The sequence below is a fragment of the Meles meles genome, chromosome 9, assembly GCF_922984935.1.
Source record: "Meles meles chromosome 9, mMelMel3.1 paternal haplotype, whole genome shotgun sequence".
Lineage (NCBI taxonomy): Eukaryota > Metazoa > Chordata > Mammalia > Carnivora > Mustelidae > Meles > Meles meles.
In genome coordinates this window covers 81,984,419-81,997,791 of record NC_060074.1, presented here as the reverse complement: position 1 = coordinate 81,997,791, position 13,373 = coordinate 81,984,419, and the positions used below count along the sequence as shown (strand labels likewise).

The window sequence follows — 13,373 nt, the reverse complement described above, 5'->3', positions numbered from 1 at the left end:
GGCCTTTGCGACAGGTCGGTGCCGCAGAGCATTGTGGGTCGCGAGGAGGGCGCCCGGAAACGGAGCTGCGCGTGCGCTGGTGCCGCGGCCGGCCAGGAGGGGGCAGGGAAGGGACGTGGGGAAATGACTTGGCATCACTTGTGATGTCGTTCATCCACCCGGTCATTTCTAGGTTGTGTCAGGCCTTAGGATCAATGCGGCGAGTTGGTTGGCTCCCGCTGCGCTTTGGTCCTCCCTTCAGGTTCGTCGTTGTTGAGGATGGGCGATTCTTTTGTCCTGCCTGCTCGGTTAATAATTGCCCTTACCGTTCCCATCCTGAATGATCACCGAGCGGCCGGCTCAACTCAGGGCTGCTTGGAGGGCCACCATACTCAGGTTACTTTCTTAGGCACAGATGGAACAGGGCCGGCGAATACAGCATGCTTCGGGTTCCTGCAAAGTCTTATTAAGACATGGAAAAATTTTCATTTGAAGGGAGCCAGGGGTGGCAGCCCAGAGAAGGGGGAACTTGAACTTATTCATTCATTCATTTATGTTTGTTTGTTTGACAGAGAAAAATCACAACTAGGCAGAGACGCAGGCAGAGAGAGAGGAGGAAGCAGATCCTCCACGGAGCAGAGAGCCCGATGTGGGGCTCGATCCCAGGATCCTGGGATCATGACCCGAGCTGAAAGCAGAGACTTTAACCCACTGAGCCACCCAGGCGCCCCTTGAACTCTTTTTTATTTTATTTTATTTTATTTATTTGACAGAGAGAGATCACAAGTAGATAGAGAGGCAGGCAGAGAGAGAGAGAGAGGGAAGCAGGCTCCCTGCTGAGCAGAGAGCCTGATGTGGGACTCGATCCCAGGATCCCGAGATCATGACCTGAGCCGAAGGCAGCGGCTTAACCCACTGAGCCACCCAGGCGCCCCTTGAACTCTTTTGATGTACTGTACTTATCAAGTCATTTTCAGATTTCAGTAAAGTGTCTAGATGGTTCCTTAAAAACCTATTTGTAATGTGAAAACCAAACCTAGTTTGGGGGTGGAGCACACATCTCAACAACTTTCATTAAGTTCTTGAAAGGCTGGAAACTACTTGGCACATTACACACATTATTTCATTTAGTTATCACAAGGACTTTGAGGTAGGAATTGTTACTATTTGCTTTTTATAGATGAAGCACAGAAAGAAAGAAACATGCCCAAGGTTATGTTAAAGGCTGAGCCACGGATTACAACTTTGACAGTTTCATTCCTATCTAAATTCCTATCACTAATATTACAAAAGTCTAGATTTCTATCACTAATATTACAAAAATGGTCCTGTTTGAAAAAGTACGTGAATGAATGGTTGGTGCCTGTTAATATTTCTACAAACCAAAATACTGGTTTCTTTTTTTTTTTTTAATGTAATGCTTGGCTGTTATTTTTGTTCCATAATTATCATTTAATCTGTTTCTGTTAGAAAAGTACTATAGGGCCTAGAATCATCTTTATAGATAAAGGTTTTAAATATTTTTCATTAATTTCCATAAGGAGAGAACTAAGAGTTCCTTTAATTAGTGCAATTGATTATTTGAGTAGTAGCTTTCTACATAAGCTAGATAATGCCAAATAATCCCAAGTATAGGTGTGTGTGCTTGTGTATATGTGTTTGTGTATATACAGATCTTTCTGGACTTACGATGGGGTTATGTCCTGATAAAACCATGGTGAGTTGAAAATATTAAGTCAAAGTGCAATTGATATATTTAATCCACTGACCATCATAGCTTAGCCTAGCCTACCTTAAACATGCTCAGAACACTCACATTAGCTTACAGTTAGGCAAAATCATCTAAGGCAAAGCCTATTTTATAATGAAGTATTTAATAGCTCATGCAATTTATTGAATGTTGTACTGAAAGCAAAAAAAAAAAAAAAAAAAAAAAAAAAGAATGGCAGGGGTGCCTGGGTGGCTCAGTCATTAAGTGTCTCCCTTCAGCTCAGGTCATGATCCCAGGATCCTGGGATCAAGTCCTCAATAAGCCCCGCATCAGGCTCCCTGCTCAACAGGAGGCCTGCTTCTTCCTCTCTCACTCTCCCTGGTTTATTCCCTCTCTCACTATCTCTCTGTCAAAGTAAATAAATACAGAAACAAAGTCTTAAAACAAAATGAAAGAAAACAAAACAAAAAAACAATGGCACTATGGGTAAAGAATGGTTATGGGTCTGTTGGTTGTTTACCCTTGTGATCACGTGGCTGACTAGGAGCTGTCGCTGCTGCTTCTGCCCAGCATTGGGAGAGTATCTTATGACATATGAGTAGCCTGGGAAAAGATAAAAATTCAAAATTTGAAATATGGTTTCTACTGAATGCATATCATGTTTGTATCACTAAAAGTAAAAAAAAATTAAGTCACCTTCATAAGTTGGGTACTGGCTGTATATACAATCATGAAATTTACTTCCTCTGGGCTCCTGTCCCAGGTTGATGGACTACTCTATCTTTTACTTCTTTATTTACTCCCTTATTTATTTCCTTGTTTATCTTTTGTTATTTTTGTGGTTGTTCTTGTTAGAGCACAGAGGGACCCAGCCTTCTTTCCTCTTTACTCAGTTTTGTAATTGATTTGATTCTTTGGGGATTCTTTCCTTTAAGAGGGGTGGAATGTAGTTGTCTTAATTGTTACTTTTTAGTGCTTTCAAAAATACACTTTGGGCCCTTTGTTTTTTGAAGAATTTTACTGCCAAGTGTTCTCATGAATCTAATCAATAATAAGTAGCAAATATGGGGGAAATACAAAGAATCTAGAATCTCATAAATTATAATAGGAGTGTCAGGTCCATAATTTTTAACTACCTTCTGCCTTTCACATTTGATTTTGTTTCTGCCCTGAAGTTGTGATTTATATAGAGGAAAAAGATCCTTCCTGGTCTCAACTGAAAAATAAACATTTCTAAATATGGTGTCTTCTCTGATAGCTCTCTCTCACAGTCATTTCTTCATCAGTCAGAAATCTGGCTAATTGAACTCACTGTTTTCTGAAATAAGGTAATTGCTGGTTTGCAATCTCTGATAGAAAACTGCCACAAGAGGAGGAATTCTATCCTGCTACTCTACTTCTTCATAATTCAAGCTAAACTCCCACAAAACAGAGTTTGAAGTTGTAGTCAGTGGTTACCAAATTCAAATGCCCAAATGGCAGGGATATACATTTGGGTGTCAAGATGAGTGAAATACATTAGGGAATGGAGGGACCACGGCCAACCCTGAGGTAAATGCACACCATTACAGAGAGAGAGAGAGAGAGAAAAAAAAAGAGCCATACCTGCTTGGCTGATTTGATGGACAGGCTGTGAATTTACTGCCTTGGATACCATTTCTAAAGCTTTACATCTTTAGAAGACATCAGAATATATTTTTTGAACCTGAGTCACTAGGGTGTAGATTTGATATGAAAGTAGATTTTTATTATTGTTGTTACCCCACATCCAAAGGTCCTTCCTGACCATGGTTAATAATACTGTATTGTATTCTTGAAAATTGCTAAGAGAATAGATTTTAAAAGTTCTTTCACACATAACGAAAGTAACTATGTGACACGATGGATGTGTTAACTAACTTTATCACAGTATCATTTTGTAATATATATATATATATCAAATCATGTTGTATACCTTAAACTTAACACAGTGTTATATGTTACTGATATATGTTATATCATATATACTGATATATGTTATATCAGTAAAAATGGAGGGAAGAAAGAGAACGGGGTAGATATCCAAGATGTAAGACAAAGCAAACAAAGGTCCTCCCTGTGTGTGTGAAAGAGAATTACCCATTATTATTCCCACTTTACAAGCTAAATGGGGGCAAGTTTCTTCTTTTCCCTTACCCCACACAACCAGATCCTCAATTCATAATCTAGGGCAGGAAGATTCTTCTTTCTCTCCCACCTACACCGAAGGCTTTGTCATCAAAGGAATGAGACAAGACTCAGGAAGAGTTCTGGAGGTCTTAAGAGCATTTTAGGGATTACAGATCCAGTGGTGGTAGGCCAGTGGCAACATCTGCACTAGACTTTAATTATATTCTTTGGTATTCTCTCTTGCTGCTTTGTTTTCCTAGCCTGATTTTCTAGGCTCCCTAAGATTCTGATTTACTAAGATTTCCAGGATTCCTTAAATTCTGTGAGAAATATTTCCAATAAATTTGCTTTTACTTAAGTTAGTCTTGATTTTAGTTGTTTGCAACCAAGGATTCTGTAGTGGAGTAAATTGTGTTCCCCCTTTATTCATATGTTAAAGCACCAATCTTAGTACCTCCAAATGTGAAATTGTGACTGTGTTTGGAGATAGGGCTTTTCTGGAGTTGATTAAGTTGAAATGAGGTGATTAGGGTTGGCTCTATAGGAACCTAACCGGTCTTCTAATAAGATGAGGAAATTTGGACATACAAAGAGACATTAGAAATGGTTGCACTGAGAGGAAATACCACATGAGGACAGAGCAGGAAAGCCACCATCTGTAAGTCAAGGAGAGAGGCCTCAGAAGAAACTATGACCTTGATCTTGGATTGCTAGCCTCCAGTATCATACGGATATAAATTTCTGTTGGGTAAGCCACCCATCTGTGGTATTTTGTCATGGCTGCTCTAGCAAAATACTATGGCCCTGACTGGTAAGGACCAGTCTCTTCTGTAGATGTTGCTATTACAGTGAGCAGAGGCAAGACTGCTAGCTTATCTAAATCAATTCTTGTCATAGAAATAAGACCAATCTGGTCCTATAAGTCACTGATGCATTTTATGAGGTAAGGCAGTACATAGTAGAAAGTATTTTGATTTATATATAATATTGGGTTCTTCAAATGCTTCTGACATGTAGGCAGTCTCCTTTAAGACATTTTTTTCTCTCCAAAATAACAAACTATTACAAAAGATTTGCCAATGTTTCAATAGAGCATGTAAAATCTCTTTTCACTTGTCAGTATGAGTTTAAATTCTGTAAACCTTCACTTCAACCTACACTGACATAAAATTTTCTTAAGTGGGTGACTTATGTGGGTGACTTATCTGTTGCTATTTGAAATATTTCTTGGTGCTATTCAGATAATAGTTATTATGGCATTTGTCAAGATATCAAGATGTACAATTTCCAAATATTTTTTGTTTCATTGAAGTTAAAACCAGTTCCCATCAATCATGTCATTGCCCTAGTAATAGTTTTCTGATGGCTTACCATGCCCCTTCGAATTCAATACTAAGGATTCTATACTTTCCTCAGCCCAATAATGATTACTTTTTATCTGATTATTTCAATTTATACTCTCCATTTTAGGAAACTTTCCTATTCCCTCTGTACCCCACATACTAGACTCCACACTCTTCAGTTTTTCATAAATAGCCCCATGTATGTAACAGAAACTACCTACCTTTTATCTAGGTACCATAAATAGAAACTGATGAGTCATCTTTGATTCCTCCTTCAGCTTCCAAATCCAGTCAAGTTCTAGTTATTCTTTATTTTATTTTTTAAAGAGAATTATTTATTTTAGAGAGAGAGAAAGAGAGCAAGAGAGTGAGCGGGGAAGGGGACAGGAGGGGCAGAGGAAGAGGGAGAGGAAGGCTGAAGCAGACTCCACAATGAGTGGAGGAGCCTGATGTGGGGCTTGATCCCATGACCCTCAGATCATGACCCGAGCCAAAACCAAGAGTGGGATGCTCTACCTACTGTGCTACCAGGTGCCCCCTAATGACTCTACCTTTTAAATATTTTTCAGATTATGCCCTTCCTACCTCACTACTTTATTCCCAGGACACATCTCTTGCTTGAACTATTGCAAAAAACTCATATTCTCATTTTCAATATTTCTCCTTCACATATGTTCTTTAAAAGTTAGTAGATTGCTAGCATTTTTAGTTAGCATATCATCAAACAAATGAACAAAGAAGAAACAAGCAGTCATGGGTAAAATACTTCATGTGGCTTCATGTTTTATATACATTTCAAATAATCTGAGGATATTACATAAAATGAGTCTTATTTTCTGTTTGAAACATAACTAGGTTTTTGTGAAATTAAGTATATATATATATATATATATATATATATATATATATATATAGTTATTGCCCAAATAACACCACAACTTCCAGATGTCTGCTATCTGAATACATTTTAGAATAACTGATTTAATTAATCAAACACCATGTCACCTATGTATCTGGATTTAGCAGTTATCCCAGAATGCTAAAATCTTGGAAGTGGTTTTTAAGTTTGTTCCTGGAAAGAACTATCAAGTTAAATGCTTCATTTTTCTGTTAAGAAAACTAACTTCTACTTCTTTTCTATGATACAATGTTTAGAAGATCAAATTTTAGAGTCAGAACTATATGGGGTAAATCTCATCCTTTCCACTTCTGTAAGTGATTTTAGGCAAATTCCTGAACACCTCTAAGCTTTGGTTTCCTCATATATAAAAGAGAAATAATTATACTCTTCATACCTTACAAAGCTATTGGAAGGATGAAATGACATAATGCATCAGAGTGCATGACACATGGTAAGCACAAAATTGGTTTATATTACTATATAATCCAGGTCATAGTATAAAGAAGTAAATAGTTTAGTGCTGACTCATTAATTTCTAAAGGAACTTACTCGAAGAAATATTAGGAATGTATAAACAGGAGATTGGGTGACTAGGTGTGGGAGCTGAGGCAGAAGAAGCCAGAAAGTAAGGAGAGGATTTCCATGTGTCAAGCATGGCCAAATGGTCAGTGATGATGTTAGGTAGGTTATACCAGTAATGTACAGAGTGTAGGGGGTAGGGGGTAATGCATCCAGTTTTGGCTCAGTTGCATATAGGGTGGTGCTAGCAGGACATCACGTTGAGAAATGACATATGGATATTTGACATATGGCATATTGAAAACTCAGGACAGACTTTGGAACATATGAACATCAATGGGAATGGATGATGTTGAGGGAGATTATACAGAGCAAAAACAATAGGAATATAGGGGAACAGCATTTAAAAGGCAAACATAGGAAATGCAGCTCAGGGAGGAAAATGAGAAGAGGCAACTGTGACAGGGATGCTTACTGAGATGAACCTTTCGGATAGGAGATTTTCAACAGGGTAATTTTGACTCTGGAGTTGGTTTAAAAATGTGGGAACTCATTTAGAATTAGGATGAATTGTACTGAGCATCCAATGTAAGACATAAAGTTCCGATGTTTGTAGATATTTCAAACTGTCTTGGCCTCTATTTCTTCCCATGTGTATGTAGATACTGTCATTTGCTGGTAACCTGCATTTTGTGATTAGTGTACTGTATTTAGGGTATGGTTGCTCTTAGTCCCTCTTTGGGGTATATTCTTCTGCCAGATCTCCACATAACTGGCTCATTTTCATCTCAGCAGTCTCAGCTCAAATGCCAGTCCTCCAAATGCCTACCTATTACCATTATATCTAAAGGACTTCCATCCCCCAACTCCCAGGTGATCTCCATCTCATCATTTCTTTAATAGCATTTACCACAGTTTGTAATTACTTTGTGCTTTTGTTTATTTCTTTTTTTAAAAGGATTTTATTTATTTATTTGACAGACAGAGATCAAAAGTAGGCAGAGAGGCAGGCAAAGAGAGGAAGGGAAGCAGGCTCCCCGCCGAGCAGAGAGCCCAATGCTGGGCTGGATCCCAGTACCTGAACTGAAGGCAGAGGCTTTAACCTGCTGAGCCACCCAGGCGCCCCTGTTTCTTTATTTCTTAATCAGATGTTATTTGCCCCAGAGTGTAGACTTTATGGGAGCAGGGATCCTAAGTGTCTTATTTACCACTACATTGACAGCATCTAACACAACCTGTTTCTTAGAATGATCTCAATGAATATTTGTGTGTGTGTGTGTGTGTGTGTGTGTTAAGTAAGTGGTGGTTTAGAACTGAGGTGATAGCTGAGAGTTCCTTCCCATTTGCTCTGCAAAAGTATATTTAGTTTGGTATTTATCTTATCTATGGAAAATGAATTTGATAAAAAGCCTCTGGGCCAAGATGTTTTGAGCATCAACTTCCATTTGGGGAATTTTCCAGTAATTATGGGGATATGCTATATGTCACCAAATGCCAAGATTCCACAAGAAAAGGACAACATTAATAGGTGAGGTTTCTGAGGATAAATATCTTTAATTAGGTGTAGAGACGCATTTGTAGGCTTCCTTTCTTCCAGTTCTCTTGATGACACAGCTGCTTATTATGAAATGTGATTTTTAATGGTGTGTTGGGGTAGGGGGGGTGGGGAATGGGCAATGTGGAGAAGGGTGTAAACGTTATTAAAATATTTACTTGTGCTCTGGTCTTGAAATGACTCTTTGTCTTCTTTAATGATGAGTGTTTGCAACATAAAATTTAACTATGTTCCAAAATTTCTGCAAGAGAAAGTGTCTTCCTGCAATAGTTACTCTGCAGTTCCTGGAGGGGACAAGTAGTGTCACTAACAATCACATTTTCCGAATTAAGAAGTGGGAAACATAGTCTGACAAATTTATTCATGTTCTCTTGAGGAAATAAAGACAGAACATCTGAAATTGAAGCAGTCCTAAAAAACATTCCTGACATATGGGTGACAAAGATATGCCAACAGGATATGTGATGGTGTGATAAAAATGACTTCTCACCTAGGGAAATCAGAGAGAGGAGCTTAGAGGAGGTGCTGTTTGAACTCTGAATATAGGAGTTTACCAAGCAGAGTGGAGAGTGGTGGGTATTTCAGACAGAAGATAGCATGTGCAAATATATGACTGTGTGAAAGTACATGACATTTTTGGGGAATGCTAGTGATTTGGTGAAGATGTGTTAGGACAGTGACAAGAGATGAAGTTAAAAACATTTTAGGATTAGATTTTAAAGGGCCTTATATATCATTTTAAAGGACTTGGTCTTTAAACTGAAGTTATTAGTGAGCCATTCAGGGTTTTTATAGAGATATATGATCTCAGATATATATTTTAGCCAACATAAATCTGACAAAAGATAAATTAGAGGAGAGACTAGACATAGAGATCAATTATTAGGCTACTGTAGTTGTCTTAGAGAGAAATGATGACAGTTTTACAGAGATAGTGATGATGAAGAGAGGAAATAAACTGTTATTTAGGAGGTATAAACAATGAGGGTGAATCTATATCAAAGACCTGAGAGGTGAGGAGAAATAGGAATTGAGGATAATTTCATGTTTTCTACCTTGGAAACTGGGTTGACGATATAGAAGAACTGGGAGCAAAGAGAAAGGAAAACAAGAATTTGGTTCTGGTTAAGCTGAGTTGACTTTCTGGTGACATATGACAGGCAGTTGACAATACAAATATGAATTTGGAAGACAGGTCAGAACTAGAATAATGAATCTCTCAAATAATGATTTGAGACTAAACATAGGAGAATATATTAAGCAATATAGCTGACATTTGGAACTTTTGGAGTAGTTGAGATCACTGAGGAAGAGAATAAAGTGAGAAGGTAAGAGGACTGTGATAAGACTCTTCAGGAACAGTAAAGTTCAAAGAATGCAACGTAGAAGTCGATGGTAATATAAAAAATGTGTCCAGATATTAACTGATACTTTTCAAGAGGTAGAATCTAATTGCTCTCTTCTTGAGTGTTGGACTGGGTTTAGTGGCTTACTTCCAACAAACAGAATTCAAGTAAAAGTGGCAGTGTACAACTTTAAATACTAGAGCACGAAAGGCATTGCAGCTTTCTGTCTGTCTGTCTTTATGTCTATCTACCTCGTTGATTGATTTGGGGGAAGTCATATGCCACGTCATGAAGACAATCAGGCAGCCTATATGTAGAAGGATCCATGGAGTGAGGAACTGAGGTTTCTAGCAATTGAGGTAGAAGTGGGGAACTGTGGAGAACTGAAATACCTGTAATAAGCTGGAGAGGAACTGAGGACTTCTGCCAATAGCCACATGGAGGAAGCTCATGAAAGATGACCCTCCAGTCCCATTCCAACCTTTAGGTGACTATCGCCCCAGGCAATGTCATAACTGCACCTCATCAGAGACCTGAGCCAGAATGAATTCCTGACCAACAGACGCTTGGAGTGAATTAACATTTGTTGCTTTGAGCCTCTTGTTACACAGGAATAGATAACTAATACAAGGACACTGAAGGAAAAAAAAAGGGAGTTGTCAGAGATGTGGGAGAAAAACAAAGAACAGTGTTGAAAAAACCAAAAGAGGAATGTTTTTAGGAGGAGGAGTTATGTCAAATGCAATAGGTGAAAGTACTACACTTGGAAAAGACCTTTGGTTCTGATTAGGAGGGCTGTGGTGATCTAAGTGAGATCCATTTTATTAGAGTTTATGGTAATAAAAGCCATATAGAAAAATCAATTAGAAAATAAATGACATCTTATAACAAATAATATAAATGACATCTTAAGGATACTGGAAATAAGAGGGAAAAAATTTGATTGAGGGAATGACAAAAATAAGGAAATATCTGTCCAAGGTAGTGGGGAAGCTTGAATGTGTTTATAGGTTGTGAGGTCAAAGACAGCCTAGATGTAGCAATTATTTTATTTTTTAACGACTTTATTTGAGAGAGAGTACAAGCAGGGGGAAAGACTGAGGGGGAGGCACTAACAAACTCTCCACTGAACAGGGAGCCTGACAAGGGACTTGATCCTACTGCCCTGATGAGATCATGACGCGAGCCGAAGATGCTGAACTCACTGAGCCACCCAGGCACCACTAGCTGTAGCCATTATGAGTGAATTAGTTAAAATCAAGGAGGCTGAATATGATTGCATGGAAAACATATGAAGAAACGTTTTCTCTGGATAGGTTAGGAAAATACCAGTCTCTATGAAATAAGAGGAAATGGAGTATGAGGTATAAATAAAGGTGTTTGGAGATAAAGGTAAAAACAAATGAAGTGTTTTTTTCTGATAGTCCACTTAAAAGAAAAACCACTGACTAAAGGTAAGGAGAACAAGATGGATAGGCAGGTAACTTTGGACCTCACTGGGAAACGTTCTGCACCTGTTCCAGATCAGTATCTCCTTCCTTGATCTCTCTCCACAATGGACCTTTTCCCTCCAGTTCATCTACTCTTGAAACTGTTGGAGGAAATCATGCTAATTGGTATTTCTAATGTGTTTAAAATATATTCTCTCCTGTATGTTCTTGTGAGGTAAGCGTTTTTCTTTAAATGGAGTATGTTATGTAACTTCCAATAGGGGAAGAAAATGGCAGCTACTTTGTTGAGGCCTACAGAATAGGATATAGGAAGTGACAAGCTGATTCACTATCAGTTGTCTTATTGAAGGCTATAGCCCAGTTGTCTGTGCAGCTTTCTGACTTCTACTTGTTACTGAGGATTAATGGCTTATCACAGTTTATCGTCTGACTTACCTGCAGTTTTTTTTTTTAACCAACTACAATAAACTCTCAAGTAAATTGGAGGGAGAATTGGGACATATTAATTCAAATATCAAGTGCAAACAAAACTCAAAGATACACAGAGCAAACAGTCTTCTTTAGTAAATGCTCTCCTTTCCGTATTGTGAGGCAAAGGTTGGTAGCACACACAGATCTGAAAAAGCCATTATGTGAAAGAAGGCACAATATATGCAGCAAATTTTATTTCATGGCTTTGATCAAGTTATTAATTTATTATGAAAATGCAATGGATTCTCCAAATGGAATAACTATCATATAAAAAAATACGGAAATTTTCTGACATTTATGTGTGAATCCAATGTGTAATTCATGTTTCATTGCCATATGTCAAGGCTAAAAATCAAAATACACTTTTTTACCAGTTAAATAGAAAATAGGTTTTTAAGTTGCTGTAGTTTAAGTTTTAGTGCTTATGGTCTGATAGCTCTGATTGAATAGCTGTAAGAATTGTATAATGGCCTAAACATTTGCAGAATGCTTTCACTTACATCACCTAATATGAGCTAATAAAAAAATCTATTTCTAAAGATAGAGTTATAATAACTTCCAGTTTTCAAGTAAGAAAAATTTAGGCTTATGTAAAACCCGTTAGTTTTCTAGAGTCACTTATTTAAGTTGAAGAGACAGGAACCCCCTTCGTCAAAGTCAAGGCTTTTAAGTAATTAGGCAGCACGGATTTTACCGGTGTTCGGTTTTCAGTTCAACCAGTGTTTATTGAGAACCATATACTTTTGGTACTGTGCTTTATTTTCCTGTACTTGATGAAATTGGTTTTTAAAAATAATTAAATTATAGGTCAAATTTTCATTTTCTGATTTCATATTAACTTAGAAAACTATATATTTCTCTTCATAAAGTTTAGTTTCTTACAAAATACTTGTTCTGTGTACTGCATTAGCTTTGTAGTCAATTTTTGTGATTTCAGATAGTAAATCCCCTAATATTGGAAGAAATAATCAACAAGAAAAATCTCAAATCCACAACCTAACATTCCACCTAAACTAGCTAGTAAGAGAACAACAAATGAAACCTAAACCCAGAAGAAGAAGGGAAATAATAAAGATTAGAGCAGAAATAAATGATATGGAAACAAACAAACAAAAAAAGATCAATGAAATCAGGAGCTGGTTCTTCAAAAGAACTAAAAAACTGATAAATGCTTTGCCAGACTTATTAAAAAGAAAAGAGAATGGACCTAGATAAATAAAATCACAAATGAGAGAGGAGAAGTCACAATCAACACTACAGAAATACAAACAATTATAAGAAAATATTATGAAAAATTATATGCCAACAAATTGGGCAAGCTGGAAAAAATGGATAAATACCTAGAAACATAAATTACCAAAACTGAAATAGGAAGAAATAGAAAACTTGAACAGATCCATAATCAGCAAAGAGAATCAGTAATCAAAAATCTTCCGAAAAAGAAATGTCCAGGGCTAAAGGACTTCATAGGGGAATTCTCCCAAACTTTTTTTTTTTTTATGTATTTATTTGACAGAGAGAGATCATAAGTAGGCAGAGAGGCAGGCAGAGAGAGTGAGAGGGAAGCAGGCTCCCTGCCGAGCAGAGAGCCCAATGTGGGACTCGATCCCAGGACCCTGAGATCATGACCTGAGCCGAAGGCAGCGGCTTAAACCACTGAGCCACCCAGGCGCCCCCCAAACTTTTAAGGAGGGTTTGTACCTATTCTTTTCAAACTGCTCCAAAAAATAGGAAAGGAAGGAAAACTTCCAAAGTCATTCTAAAGGCAAACCTTTCCTTGATTCCAAAATTGGACAAGACCCTACTAAAAAGGAGAACCACAGGCCAATATCCCTGATGAACATGGATGCAAAAATTCTCAACAAAATACCAGCAAATCAAATCCAACAGTACATTAAAATAATCATTCACATGATCACATGGGATTTATTCCTGGGTTTCAAGGGTGG

The 13,373-nt window shown here is 37.7% G+C and overlaps 1 pseudogene; it reads right to left on the bottom strand.

The window, feature by feature from the left end:
* Window positions 1-178: 178 nt before the first annotated feature.
* Window positions 179-13,373, bottom strand: part of LOC123950438 — a 39,581-nt pseudogene continuing 26,386 nt past the window's right edge.